At 51.4% G+C, this 14,724-nt stretch overlaps 1 protein-coding gene and 1 non-coding gene across 20 annotated transcripts in view; one reads left to right on the plus strand and one right to left on the minus strand.

Annotated features, from left to right (window-relative positions):
* MAP4 (microtubule associated protein 4) overlaps positions 1–14,724 on the minus strand; it is a 242,992-nt gene that overhangs the window by 47,515 nt on the left and 180,753 nt on the right. The gene's annotated exons all lie outside the window — the stretch shown is intronic.
* LOC128332231 (U6 spliceosomal RNA) lies at positions 6,340–6,446 on the plus strand. Its single transcript, XR_008310635.1, has one exon. It is a non-coding gene; the product is annotated as a U6 spliceosomal RNA (small nuclear RNA).

Raw genomic sequence — 14,724 nt, forward strand, 5'->3', positions numbered from 1 at the left:
CACAATGCTTTTTGTGACCACTATTCAGCCTCATTTAAGATTTCTTTACTTCATGAGCTGAGCTTCGGGGCGGGGGGGGGATTTTTTAAAATCTTGTTTCTGGGCCCACTCCAACCTTGCTACACCCCGAGGGTGCCGCTGCTGAATGCCAGTCAGAAAATCTGAAGACATCTCTCTCATCCACTATTTGATTGTGTTTGAGCATGCTGACCCAGTATGTGTGATGGAGTCCTGGTTGGATGAGCTGGGTGGGGTTGGTCTCTCTCCACTCTGTCCTCCAGCTTTTCTGATCCTGCAGCAGCCCCACCTAGAGGGTCGGAGAGGGGGCATTGCAGTCATCTATTGTGAAAGCTTTCCCCTTTCCAGCTGCTCCCTTAGGCAATCTCAGAATGCCGAGTGCTTGTCCTTGAGGGTGGTTCTCTGAGATAGGCTGGGGTGTTGGTGTACTGACCACCCTGCTGCACTCCAGTCTCCCTACCTGAGTTGGCAGGGGTGAACTTGCAGGTGGCTTTGGGTTCCCCCAAGCTTGTCATCTTGGGAGACTTCAATGTCCACGTTGAGGTCCCCCTTGTATGAGTGGCTCAGGATTTCACGGGCTCCATGGCAACCATGGGCCTATCTCAACTGGTATCGGGCCCTACCCACATGACAGGACACACTCTGGATCTGGTTTTTGCTGACCAAGGAATACATGATCTGAAGGTGGGGGAGTTTGAGATAAATCCTTTGTCATGGACAGATCATTGTGTGCTGGGGTTTAGTCTGACTGCTCTTTGGGGAGTTTCGAGTGTCTAGAGCTGGCGACTATGTCAAGGCCCTGGTGAATCTCTAGAACGTGGAGACGGCCCGGGATATTGACAGGATCATTCCTAAATGCCCTATCCAGCTTGGTGGAGCCCATAAGAACAGCCCTGCTGGATCAGGCCCAAGGAAGCCTAACTCCGTCAGCATCCTGTTTCACACAGTGGCCCACCAAATGCCTTTGAGAAGCCCACAGGCAAGAGGTGAGGGCATGCCCTCTCTCCTGCTGTTACTCCTCTGCAACTGGTATTTAGAACTGCCTCTGAGGCTGGAGGTGACCTCTAGCCACCAGACTAGTAGCCCTTGATAGACCTGTCCTCCATGAATTTGCCCAAGCCCTTTTAAAGCTGTCCAAGATGCTAGCCATCACCACATCCCGTGGCAGAGTCCACACAGATTAGTTATGCATGGTGTGAACAAGTACTTCCTTTTTCTGCTCCTTGGTTTTCCTCGGTGCTTAGGGCAATGAAACAACTCGGATGACGGCCGGAACAACTGAACGCGGGCTAGAGCCCATTTTAGGGACTACTCTGTGGCGGTAAAGAAATGTTTTTTCTTCGCCTCCAATGCATCTGCTCAGTGCAGACCAACGGAGCTGTTCTGTGTAGCAAAGGCATTGCCCCACACATCCCCCCAGGTAAGGGGGAGGAACCACCATTGTGGATACCTGAGGAACCGCCTGCTCCCAAAGGTTGCTGCCCGCTTGACAAGGTAATCTGGGGGTGGCTCTGCAACAGGTGCCAACAATGAGGGAGGCTCGGTGGTTGTGCACACAGGACAGGGCCTTCTCAGTTGTTGCCCCCAGTCTCTGGAATACTCTGCATCTGATCCTCACAGTTTTCATCACAGTTTTTAGAAAGCACATGAAACCTTGGCTTTTCTAGAAGTGTCGTTTTTGTTGTTGCTGCTCTGTATTTTATGGGCACTTTGTGTATATTGCATTTTAATATTCCAGTTTAATGTATTTATTGTGTAACTGTTCTATATTTCTTAAAACGTTTTGTAAACTGCTTTAAGATTGTTTTAATGACAGGCGGTTTCAAAATCTAACAAAACAAACCAATATTCTCAAATGTGGGTCCCCAGATCTTGCTGGACTTCAGCTCCCATCATCCCTAGCTGCAATGGCTTCTGGGGATGATGGGAGTTGAAGTCCACCAACACTGAAGGACCCATGTTTGAGAAACCCCCGCCATAACAGAAAGAGAGAAAGCAAGACAGCACATGCAGGGGCTCCACCTTCCTACCTGGGAGGTCTTTGCCGGCAAGCATTGGAAGGTATTTCCACAACAGTGAGGTAGGAAATGGATTCAGAGAGATTCAGCACTGAGATTTTCAATGCCTCCAAGAAGAGACGAAGCCCCAGAAGGTAATGCTAGAAGGGTTGCACCCAATTCAGATCCAGTCTGCCCTGCAGAGTTATGACCCCGGAAAGCTGTTGTGTGAGCAGCAAGGTCTTGTCACGCCAGAAAGGGAAGGCAGATTTTAGATACACAGACTATTTTACCCCAAATGTTATTTTTTAATTGCCCATCACACCCCATAAACTATTTGTAATGCAATGCCAAAAGATCTTTGAAGAGAGCATTACACACACACCAAGTTAGCTTTTGGAATCAATATATAAATTCTTGGCTGGTCTAATACTGTGAATTCAGGATAGAAATTTGGGTGATGAGGATTTCCCAAACTGAAAGCTTAGTCCAATACTGGAGAGGGTCTGGAGACACGTTTTAGGAGCCTATTCTGAAAAGCCAGGAAGTTCTCATTTAGCACACAGACAGGGGCAAATTTCAGCTTTGCTCCGGTCCCTCTCTGACTTGCAAGCAAATTCTTAGCCCCACAGAACTGGAGACGGAAGGAGTTTGTTTCTTACACACCACTAGATTTTTCTCCTTCCCCTGGCTAGACCTTATTGTTCCTAGGGGAGGTTTTAAACCTGATCCCTTGGAAAGGCACGGCATTTGTAATCCAATTAACACAGTTGCTGTTCAAGCCACCAGTTTCCCCATGAAAAACGCAGCCTCCCATACAGTAACACCATATTAGACGTTCCCGCTTTGAACACCTACAGCTGAAGAAAAGTTCTATGAAACCTGGAAGTTCCTATTGGCAGCAAGCACGCTGAAATTCTGTGAAATGCGAAAGCTGCAGCATCTTGAACTTTAAGCCATCCATACAGTTCTACCCATCATCTAAAAGTCGAGCCGTGCTTACGTCAGGATTTGGAAATGGCGAGTGTCATTCTCTAGCACCTGGAGGATTCTAGTCGAGCTCTGGAGCAAGCCCGGCGCTAGCGTAGGGTCTCAAACTTGGGTTCTCCAGCTGTTGTTGGACTTCAACTCCCATAATCCCCAGCCACAACGGCCTTGTGGGGAGAACCCCTGAGCTACAACACAGGCTGGGGGAAGAAAGGCATCCCTTTTCATCACACGGAAGACCGCCCCACAACTGGACCTTTCCAGCTTGCTGCGCTGACCCATCCGCCAGGAGCCACTTAGCGGCACTCAAATCCCACCCTCCCACTCACTCTGTTCTCCTCCGCGCACACGCACAGGGAACACGGACTGCAGGCTCCTGCGATCACTTCGTCTCACCTGCCCAGCCACCATCGGCTGATGGCTTTTGGAAAACCAGCCTGCCTCGAAAGGGACAGTTGCCGTTGCATTGAGAAGGGCTTGGGAATGAGTCTTGCCGGGGTGCCCCTGGCAAGGGGTGTGCAGGCCGCCTAAGCGGAGCCAAACCACCCTTCATTGAAATAGCTCCATCATTCTCATAATGGATTTTCTGCCAATGACGCTAATCCTCGAGAGCAGTGGATTAGGCCGTCTGGGGATGGCCATCTCTGCTCTCCTTTTAAACTAAATGAGAGAGAGCGAGAGAGAGAGGCAAGCTATCCGGGGGAGGAAAGACGCAAGCAGTCGGCAAAACAATTGGCTTCACCTGAAACACTGTTATGAATGTGACTAGATCACAGCCGTCGGCAACACCTGTTGCTCCAGCCTGCCTCCCCTGCCCCCCCACCGCCACCACACCCACAAAACGGCACCCTTTTGCTCAGCTCAAATGCAGAGAGGCAAAGAACTCGATCCCACAAGAAGGTTGCTCCGAGCAGCTTCTTCCCTTGGCCCAGAGCACCAAGGAGGCCCACCCTGTTCACTTTCCTCTGGACTCTGTGCATTTTGGGGTCCCCACCCAAACCACCACCGAGAGAGAGTGGCAACGAGGAAGGTCACCCCCCCCTACTCTCCCACCCTCTCCACTGTACAGCTGGAATGAGTCCTCTCATTGGGACGGGGATGAGGACAGGCATCCATCGATTTTTCTTTTTGCAAAATGAAGTCACGAAAGACTTAGTGTGGAGAGAGGCGCTAACCCTTTATCTACATCAAAGTCTCTCCCCAAACGGCTCGCTGCCACATTACGAGGAAGGCGCGAACAGAGCTGTGCACTAAAGAGGCATGGATAACGTGAACATCTGCACAAGCGCCATCCGCCCTCCCCTCCCCTTTCTCCTCGGTGCGCATTTTGCAAAATAATCTTTCCCCAAGCAAAGAGCGTTCAGCGAAGCAAGCAACAGACACAAACTACCTCCGTATCAGGAGCCGCTCCGTGTTCTGCGATCGCTGCAAAAGTGCAGGATTTGGTGGCGTTGGAGGGGTTGGGGTGTGTGTGTGTGTGTGTGTGTCAGAATTCAGCATCAAGAAAACAACAGGCTTTGATTTTGAAATGATGGAACACTGCAGTTCACAGACATTCAAGCAACCACATTGGAAGGCGGAGAGGGGTTTCCAACCGTAGCCCCCCAGAGGTTGTTGGACTACAACTCTCATCATTCCCAGCCACAATGGTCATGGCGATGATGGGAGCTGTAATCCAACAACCAACATCTGGAGACCCAAGCTTGAGAACCCCTGTCCTAAGAGGAGTTAGAATACTAACACAAAGTATTGAAATATAGTCCAAATGATGCAAGGGAGAAAGCCACCTCCAGGTACATCCACAATTGCATCCATCCACTTGCTGCTCAGTATCCTCTCAGCAGCTGTCTCACTGAGCTGCTCTGAAGAGCGCCAATTACAAAGATTTCCTTCAGGAGGGAAATCGTCCAGATGCCAAGTGACTAGAAGCCATTCCTAGCAGCCAAGAACATTTTCATTAAACTATCCAAAGTTTTTTACAGATACAACACTGCGCACACTTATCTTACAGAATGCACTGGCACAAGATGTGGCAAATGGCCATTAGCTTAGAGGTCTTTAAAAAGGGATTTGAAAAAATCCTGGGAGGAGGTGTATCTTTTACTATTGGCCACGACAGCTAAATGGAACCTCTGAACATGGAGCTGAGAGGAAGGAGAGGCAGGCAGGCAGGCAGAAGCAGGCTCAGGCCTGGAGGATCAGACCCAGAGGTGCTCTACTCCAGCGTCCTGCTTCCAACAGTGGCCAGCAGCTGTGCCTGGAAATTCACAAGCAGGGCATGACGGCAGCAGTGGCTATTCTCCGCTGCAGGGCTGCAGCACTCTGAGGCCACTGCCTTGGAACCTGGGGGCTTTGTTTATGCCTGCAAAGAACCCAGTGGGTGGGGCCATCTAACCCAGCATCCTGCTTCCACCAGTGGTCCAGCCAGGGGCCTCCGGAAGTCAACCGCCTTGGGATTGTTTTAATGAAAGGCGGTATATAAATTTAACAATAAATAAAATAAAATAAATAAAAATGAACAGCTGTTCGCCCTTAGCATCTGGCATTCACCGGACTCCCGACTCCACAGATGAGAAGCTCCACTTAGCCACTGGGGCTAAGAGCCCTTAACAGCCTCCATGCATTTGCCTAACCCCCCTGACGACTCATGCCCTGCAGGTCTTTTTCTGGACAGTACCCACCAGGACGAAAGAGGCTGAATGAGTGCCTTCCAACGCCACCAGATCCCCACAGGGCTGCATACAATGCCACCAGTTTTTAATCACCTTTCGACATGCCACATGCACAGTCGCACCAGAGTACCTTTTAGACGGCACGCTGCATTGATCCCAATTAACCGTGCAGATCTGAAAGGGGCTGGGGGAGGGTGGGGAGGAAAGCCCTCAGGAATGCCTGCTTTCAGGTTCAGAACTCCTGCCCACAGGAACCCAACCCACACAGCCCCAAGGTTGCTCCCAAAGGGATCAAAAGCTTAAGGCTTTCTACGCACAAAGCCAGGGAGGCAGTGGCAGATTACACAGCGCAGCCTCCATTGGACACCTACACAGCCACCCGCAGAGAGGAGGCCTGACCTTCTCCTCAGGGAGCAACTCGCTCGAAAAGCCAACTGGGCGGGAGACGTTTCAGAGCAGGGCCAAACTGCACCCGTTGGTTCCAGAGGTGTGGCCAAACAAGCCTGAAACACAAGCCACCCATCGGGCACAGCAGGCGTGAAGGCATTCGGTGCCAGAAACAGGCCAGCCCTCTGTTCTGCAAGCCCTGGGAAAATGATACGGAGAGGGGGAAGAAAGCCTGCAAGGACAAACCATGAACAGTTGGGACCCAAAGGACGGGAATCGTGCTCGCTTCGGCAGCACGTGTGCTAGGCTGGGAACGATACAGAGAAAGCCAGCACAGCCCCTGCTCAAGGAGGACATGCAGATCTGGGAAACACTCCATATTGTTTCCGCTTGTACCTGGGCAGTACCAGTTTAAGGGCAGGAGAGCTGGTCTTGTGGGAGTAAGCAGGACTTAGCCCCTTAGCTAAGCAGGCTACGCCCTGGTTGCATATGAATGGGAGACTAGAAGTGTGAGCACTGGAAGAGATTCCCCTGAGGGGGTGGAGCCACTCTGGGAAGAGCGGAAGGTTTCAAGTTCCCTCCCTGGCTTCTCCAAGAGCGGGCTGAGAGAGATTCCTGCCTGCAACCTTGGAGAAGCCGCTGCCAGTCTGTGAAGACAATACTGAGCTAGATAGACCAATGGTCTGACTCAGTATATGGCAGCTGCCTATGTTCCTAAGTTGCAGGTGAGGATTGCCCCATCATGCAGAAATAGTCCCTTTCACATAGAATGTTAGACAGGGAGAAGGATTTTAGCCTGCCATTCTATGTACTAGTTTCCAATGCAGACTTGTTTCCTCTTTAGGATGGAAAATATTCACTCACGTAATCCCCCAGACACAGGCTGGAGTGGGACAGCCCAGTCACCAGTTTGCTCCCTGGGTGTGAGAGAGGCCACAACAGTCCATCCGGGAAGGTGAGGGGTGAAAACAAGGAGGGGACCCAATGGGGAAAGTTGGCTACTCAAACTTACAACACAACTGGAATTAAAACTCCAGCACCTGGAATACAAAAAGCATTTGACGTCACTCTGGTTTTAAGCAAGCATGTATCCTGCCCTCCCCGAGGTCTTCCTTTGCTCCAGAAACATGCTCAGGCCGCAATCCCACGGGCCAGCGCAATGGAGCAGGAGCGGGGCTTAGGTGGGTCAGGGGCATTTCTCTCCCCTGACTGCTTCATGAGGCTTGGTCCATAACTGGAAGTTCCTCCCTCGGGATTGGAGAAAGGGATGTGTGGAGGAGCCCTCAGTCTCATTAGCCTTAAATTAATTGCACGCCTCACCGGGCTGCTGAGAATAAGGGGGAGGGAGGTACTGCAACCCACCCCAAAGCCTTTGGCATGAGGGGAGAAAAACGGCGGTAGGCACACAATCGCTTGACTTGAGAAGCAACAAGGCGCCTTCCAACTCTACAATACCAACATTAGTGCAGCCGGCCATTAGTTGGGGGCTGCAACCCACTCTGAGGACCAAGTACTTTGCGGAACGTAAAGCTGCCTTCTGCGGAGTCTGTCCACGCAGCTCAGTCATCGTCTACTCTGACTGGTAGCATTCCAGGGCTTCAGACAAGGACCTTTCCCAGCCCTACCTGGGGATGTGAATCTGGGTCCTTCTGCGTGCAAAATAAAGCCAGACGTTCCAACACTCAGCTTCAGCCCCCCACCCCGAGGACTATTGTGAACATCTGCTGCTCAGTTTCTTAACCTTCTCCTCTTTCAGCGTGGTCATCTGTGGCGTCTGAATGCCCACATCACTGCGGCCACTTACAATGTTTTGCCCTTGCCAGCTTTTAGAAGCCTTTCGTTAGCTCAGGGACAGGCAGCGTGTGGCTCTCCAGATGTTGCTGAACTACAACTCCCATCATCCCAGGTGGAAAAAATTGTGGCTGGGGGTGATGGGAATTGTAGTTCAACGACAGCGGGAGAGATGCACGTTCCCTACCCCTGCTGTAGAGGATGCTGCTCTGCAGGTGCCCTTACAAGAGAGGGTCCCCCTTCTGACTTCTGCATCCGCTCGCTTGAAAGTTAGGCGGTTTCTGCACAGCTGCCTTTGAAGACTTTAGGTCCTCGAGCTATAGCTCCTCCCTGGCACAGCCAACACCCATGTGGCATCAGAAGGTCACAGGTATAATTCCTGGCATCTCCAGTCAAAAACCCCTCCGGCAGCAGGGCTGGAAAGAGGGCTGTTGCCAGCCAGTGTAGACAGTTCTGGGCTAGACGGACCAATGGGCTGCCTCCGCAGAGGACAGAAAACCTCCAGTGCTCATGTGGCACCCTTCTCGTCATCAAGCCTTACATAGGCAGCTGCCATATACGGAGTCAGACCATCGGTCCACCTCGCTCAATACTGTCCACACAGACTGGCAGCAGCTTCTCTGAGGTTGCAGGCAGGAGTCTCTCTCAGCCCTCTCTTGGAGATGCTGCCAGGGAACCTGGGACTTTCTGCATGCAAGCAGGGGGGTGCTCTTCCCAGAGCGGCCCCATCTGCTGAAAGGAGAATATCTTACAGTCATGTAGTCTACCATTCAAATGCAAACCAGGGCAAACCCTGCTTAACAAAGGGGTCCTCCTCCTCCTCCTCCTCCTCTTTGTCCTGTCCTGTGGCATGCCATAGGTGGACATACAGAAACCTCTATTTGAGATTTCTTGGGTTAAACTCATCCCCAACTCCTTTTGTCCAACATGCTCTCCCCCATTTGTGCCTATGAGGCTGGAAGCTGCAGAGATGATCCCTTTTAAAAACATTCAGTGCAAAAAGCTTACTTCTCCCACCAAACGCTGCATCCACGGGACTTCTCCTCTTCCTCTTTCAAGGGGCCTCTGCACTCCGACCATCCCTTAAGCTTGTTGTAAACTGCCTAGACACACATGAGTTTGGGGCAGAGTACAAATACAACAAATAAATAGTTGGGGGGGTTTCAAACTGGGGTCCTCAGATGATGTTGGACGACAACTCCAATGGCCAGCCATTGACTACAATGACCAGCCATTGGGGCAGGAGATGATGGGAGTTGTAGTCCAACAACACCTGGGACCCAAGTTTGAAAATCCCTGACTTCAGTGGCCCGATGTGCACAATAAGGCTTAGACACCCAGCAGAGATATTTTACTGACACTTCTGAAATTGGGTCACCCTTAAGTGGCGCAGCGGGGAAATGCTTGAACAACAAGCAGAAGGTTGCCGGTCCGAATCCTCGCTGGTATGTTTCCCAGACTATGGGAAACACCTCTATCGGGCAGCAGCAATCTAGGAAGATGCCGAATGGCATCATCTTATACTGCCCGGGAGATGGCCATGGCCAACCCCTCCTGTATTCTGCCAAAGAAAACCACAGGGCTCTGTGGAGGCCAGCAGTCGACACCGACTCAACAGCACACTTTACCTTTACCAGAAGGAAACTGATGGGTGAACAAATGGAGTACTTGGTTTCTGGGCAGTTCCTCTGGCCCCAGAATCCTCCACGGGAGACCAGAACCATTTGCATCAGAACCATTATGAGCAGAGGAGGGCCAACAGCGGCAAGAGCACGGAGCAGATGTCCTCAGCACCAACACCCCCTCCCACAACTCTCATGCCAATGGGGAGTCTCTGAGGCGTCCAACTCTCATTCAGAGCAGGTCAAGTGTGACCAGAAGGTTGAGACATCTGATCTACAGTGAGGATTCTCTCCGCTCATGTCCTAGCAGACAGGGAGGTGCAGGCACTCCCTGCCAAGTGGACCAGTGGCGGAGGAGGGGTGTTTCTAAGAAGTGGCTACAACAGGGTCAGTCCGTTAAGCTGTGGGGCCGGCACAACCGATCCCCATCAGCCATTTCTTCCACCGCGGCTGCTTATCACAGCTGGTGGAATAACATAAGAACAGCCCCACTGGATCAGGCCCAAGGAGGCCCATCCAGTCCACCATCCCGTCTCACACAGTGGTCCACCAGGTGCCTCTGAGAAGCCCACAGGCAAAGCTGTGGGCATTCCTGCTCTCCTGCAACTGGTATTTAAAGGCGTCTTTGCCTCGGAGGCTGGAGGTGGTCTATAGCCCATATCCAATAACTAGTACTCATTGATAGACTTGTCCTCCGTGAATTAATCTAAGATTAGTTATGTGTTATGTGAAAAAGTACTTCCTCTCATCGGTCCTAAATTTCCTGGCAATCAGTTTCATGAGATTCTAATGAGAGAGGGAGAAAAATTCTCTCTCTATCCACTTTCTCCACACCATACATCATTTTATAGACCTCTATCATGTCTCCCCACAGTTATCATTTTTCTAAACTAAAAAGCCCCAGGTGTTGTAGTCTTGCCTCATAAGGAAGGTGCTCCAGGCCCCTAATCATCTTGGTTGCCCTCTTCTGCACCTTCTCCAGCTCTACAATGTCCTTCTTAAGATACAGTGACCAGAACCGTATGCAGTACTCCAAGTGTGGCCATGCCATAGTTTTGTATAAGAACATTATAATACTAGCATTTTTATTTTCAGTCCTCTTCCTAAGGATCCCTAGTATGGAATTTGCCTTTTTCACAGGCTGTGCACTGAATTGGCAGTTTTAACAAGTTGTGCACCACGACCCCAAGATCTCTCTCCTGGTCAGTTACCAACATCAGTTTATGTGGGGGTTTTTTTGCCCCAATATACATCACTTTACTATTGCTTACACTGAACTGCATTTGCCATTTTGTTGCCCACTTCCCCAGTTTGGAGAGATCCTTTTGGGGCTCCTCATAATCTGATGTGGATTTCACTACCCTAAATAGTATGGTGTCATCTGCAAATTTGGCCACCTTGCTGCTTACCCCAACTTCTAGATCATTTATGAATAAATCAAAAAGCACTGGTCCCAGTACAGATCCCTCGGACACTCACTCCTTACTTCCCCCCACTTAGATAACTGTCCACATACCTACCCTCTGTTTCCTGTCCTTCAACCAGTTACCAATCCACACATGAACCAGTGTACCAGTCCAGGACACTGTATTTTCTTATAGGAACATAAGAAGCTGCCTTCTACCAAGACAGACCCTTGATCCATCTAGCTCAGTATTGTCCACACAGACTGGCAGCAGTTTCTCCAAGACTGCCAGCAGGAGTCATCCCTATCTGGAGATGCTGTCAGGGAGGGAACTTGGAACCTTCTGCTTGCAAGCATGCAGGTGCTCTTCCACAGAGCTATGGCCCCACCCCCTGAGGGGAATATCTTGCAGTGCTCACAAGTAGTCCCCCATTCAAATGCAAACCAGGGCAGACCCTGCTTAGCAAAAGGGACAACTCATGCTTGCTACCACAAGACCAGCTGTCCTCTCAAGGAAACATAGGACAGGAAGGCGTACGCATGTGCATGCGCTCACAAGTTTTTGGATGTCTGCTCAGTTAGTTTTAGATCCCACTCAGGTTGAATCAGGAAGGCTCTGTTCTAAATGCACATGCACACACATTGCCTTGATACTGCTGCCCAGAACAAAACTCATTCCGCACAGAGATGAAAAAAATTAGACGGGACACTGGACAAGGGGTCCTTAAATGTGCTTCCCCAGACGTTGTCGGACTACAACTCCCATCATCTCCAGCCACGACTCCCTTTGGCCTTGGTGGATAGGAATGGTGGGAGCTGTAGTCCAACATCTGGGGACTCAGAGTTGAGAGCCCCTATTAGAGGACACTGTGCGGACAAAAAGCAAGAAATGGAGTCCTAATGCTCACTGAAAGCTACAGACGAAGTCTCAGATGGCACTTTGGGGGCAGCCACTGAGAAAACAGGGATGGTAGAAAACCTATTTTCTTTTGCTTGTGCAAAGCACCATGGGCACTGCTGACACAAATATAGACAGAAATATATTAAGAACAATTCACATGCAGAGTATTATATCCTGATATTTTGCACTTTATTTCATCTGGAGTATTCCAAAATTGGGTCACCAAACTTGGTAGTGTGGCTGAGTGGTCGAAGATGCTGGATTAGGAGAACTGGTCTAGTGGGAGCCAGCAGGACTTGTCCCCTTAGCTAAGCAGGGTCTGCCCTGGTTGCATTTGAATGGGAGACTTGATATGTGAGCACTCTAAGAGATTCCCCTTAGGGGATGGGGCCGCTCTGGGAAGAGCATCTAGGTTCCAAGCTCCCTCCCTGGCAGCATCTCCAAGATAGGGCTGAGAGAGACTCCTGCCTGCAACCTTGGAGAAGCCGCTGCCAGTCTGGGTAGACAATACTGAGCTAGATGGACCAAGGGTCTGACTCAGTATATGGCAGCTTCTTATGTTCCTAAAACAATTTTGATGTCGTCCATCCTCAAAGAGGAAAATGTGATTTCTATTTTGCAGGAGAGGAGCCACAGCCAAGAGAATGATGCAAGTGAGCCCACGGCTGCACAGCGGTCTCACCACTAAGGGACCCCAAACACCTTAAGCCCCATTACAAAGCGTGGCAGGGACTGTAGAAACCCAACTGGACTCCTGAAGACCCTCCAGCGATTTCAGAGCTGGCCGCAGCCGAAGCAGAGCTCCCAGGAGTGACAGTCCCTGCCTCAGCAAATCTCTCCTCACCAAGTGTGCAGCTGGCCACAGGAGCTCTCAACCGGTCCAATGATGTGCACAGACGTGGAGGAACCCTGGGGTCTGGCAGTAAGGAGGCAGTGGACAGTATCAGTGTCAGGAGATACATGGTCAGACTCCAGAAGCTTCCCTGCCCCTCAAGACTGTGCCCCCAACCTCCCAACCAGAGCCACAGGAAAAAAGCTCTAGATATTTAGGATGGGGAGGAGGAAGAGAAGGAGGGGTGACTAACCCGCGAAGGGTCCAGGGAACACACACAGAAAAAGGAAATCTGGTCAAAAAGCTGAGCGGCCGTTTCTACTGGCTGGAGGTAGCCTGCAGAAGTACCTTCACACCAGAGAGCAGTATCCACTGGGTGTCACCAGAACAACAGCATGAGGAAGGTCAAATATATATAGTTTCACAGTCAAAACATCCCTCAAACCTTGCTTACGGGAGTCTCTCACATTGAAGGTTGTTGGGAGGTTAGTGTAATTGAATCAGCAACCCAGGCGGTCCCTTTGTTCTCAGAACCACCAAACTGGCTGACAGTTCACACTGGAAAGGAAGCCACCAACTCTGCCAGCACCTCTGGACATTCGGGGCCAAAGACCCTCCTCCTCCTAAGGGGCCCGAGCTTGGAATCTTTGGGCCCCCAAAGTACTCATTTTTATATCCTGATACATTCCCTTTGGAGAAGCTTTTGGAACGGGGTGTGTGCTCTTCCCCAGATTCCACTCACCCCCGCCCCCAAGAAGTGGGGACGCACATTTGGGGGGAAGGGTTTTCTTTTCAAAGCAAAGCGGTTTCAGAAAGGGAGCAAACAGTAATGGACACAGATCTCTCAGCAACCTTGTTAGGGGTGGGGAGCCCTGTGACCTGGGGGAGCTGTTCTTTTATACAGCTTAAATGCTCAACGACTTGTGACTCTTTCGGACCATAAAGCATTTGGGATTAGGGAATCTGTAACCTATTCATTGGGATGGGACAGGCTATTAATCCAAAACATTTTTGGATTATTATTATTATTATTATTATTATTTTAATTCGACATGCAGCCCTGGAAACTGAAGCAGCAGCAACCCTCGATTCTGCAATTTGACGGAAAGGTAGATATCAACCAACTCCAGAGTAGGAGCTGGCTCACGGCAATCCTCGCGTGCAGTCCTCCAGCCTCCATGCCCTCCCACACTGCCTCATCCATCTTCTGGAGACGCTGCGTACTGATGGGCAAGAAGAGACCCAGAACTGCCCTCCTGCAGAAAAGCCCCACGTTGCTTGCAAGGAAGCAGCAGCGACAGCCCCAGAGAGGCCTGCTGCAGCCAGCCAAAGAGAACAAGGTCCTCTCCTTCTTTTCACAAGGGGAGAGATTAACTGTGCTTGTCCAGCTCCCCCCCACCCGTGTGCCCCCCCCCCGGCTCCTCTCAGCGGACTGACCTCAAAGCATTGTGCCCAGCAACAAACAATGAGACACTAAGAAGTAAAACAAGCCCCTATTGAGAGAAACTGAGAGCGGCAGGGTTGGGGGGGGGGAGAGACGAGGGGAGGAAGCATCGCTGGGACTGGAGAGCTGAAAGGCTTTTGGCCACTGCTGGGGGGGTGGGGGTGGGGGGCAGGTCCTTTGCTGTGCAGAATGGCTGGCTGCAGAAGACAAAGGAAGAGGCTGACTTTTCCAGCCTCGCCAAGGAGGAGAAAGGCTGCTTGGCTCACCACTCGCTGGGAGCAGGGAAGGACAGCGCGCTGCAACAATCCAAGCCCCTCAAAGGCAGACACGGCGCTCAGCGCACCTCTCCTTCCAGCACCGAGGCAGCCCGAGTCCCAGCAGCGACACTGGAGCCGGAGGGCTCCACACGAGGCCTCTCTGCTGCCCAGACCCCTCCAACCAGGCACCCAGCCGGGCCCGCTCTGCCCTCGCCAGCAATCAGCCCTCCCAACCGGACCTGCCCTCGCTTCCTTCCCCCCTCCCACAGCCCCCTTGTTCTCCGTCTAGTCCAGGGCACGCTGGGTTGGCCTTGGGGGGCTGGCGGAGCTGCCCACCCTCCTGGCCGCAGCCTGCCGGGGTCTCTCCTTTGCCACTGCCGGCTCCCCGGGGGAGGAAAATTGAGCCACATA

This window comes from Hemicordylus capensis, chromosome 6, assembly GCF_027244095.1.
Source record: "Hemicordylus capensis ecotype Gifberg chromosome 6, rHemCap1.1.pri, whole genome shotgun sequence".
Classification (NCBI taxonomy): Eukaryota; Metazoa; Chordata; class Lepidosauria; order Squamata; family Cordylidae; genus Hemicordylus; species Hemicordylus capensis.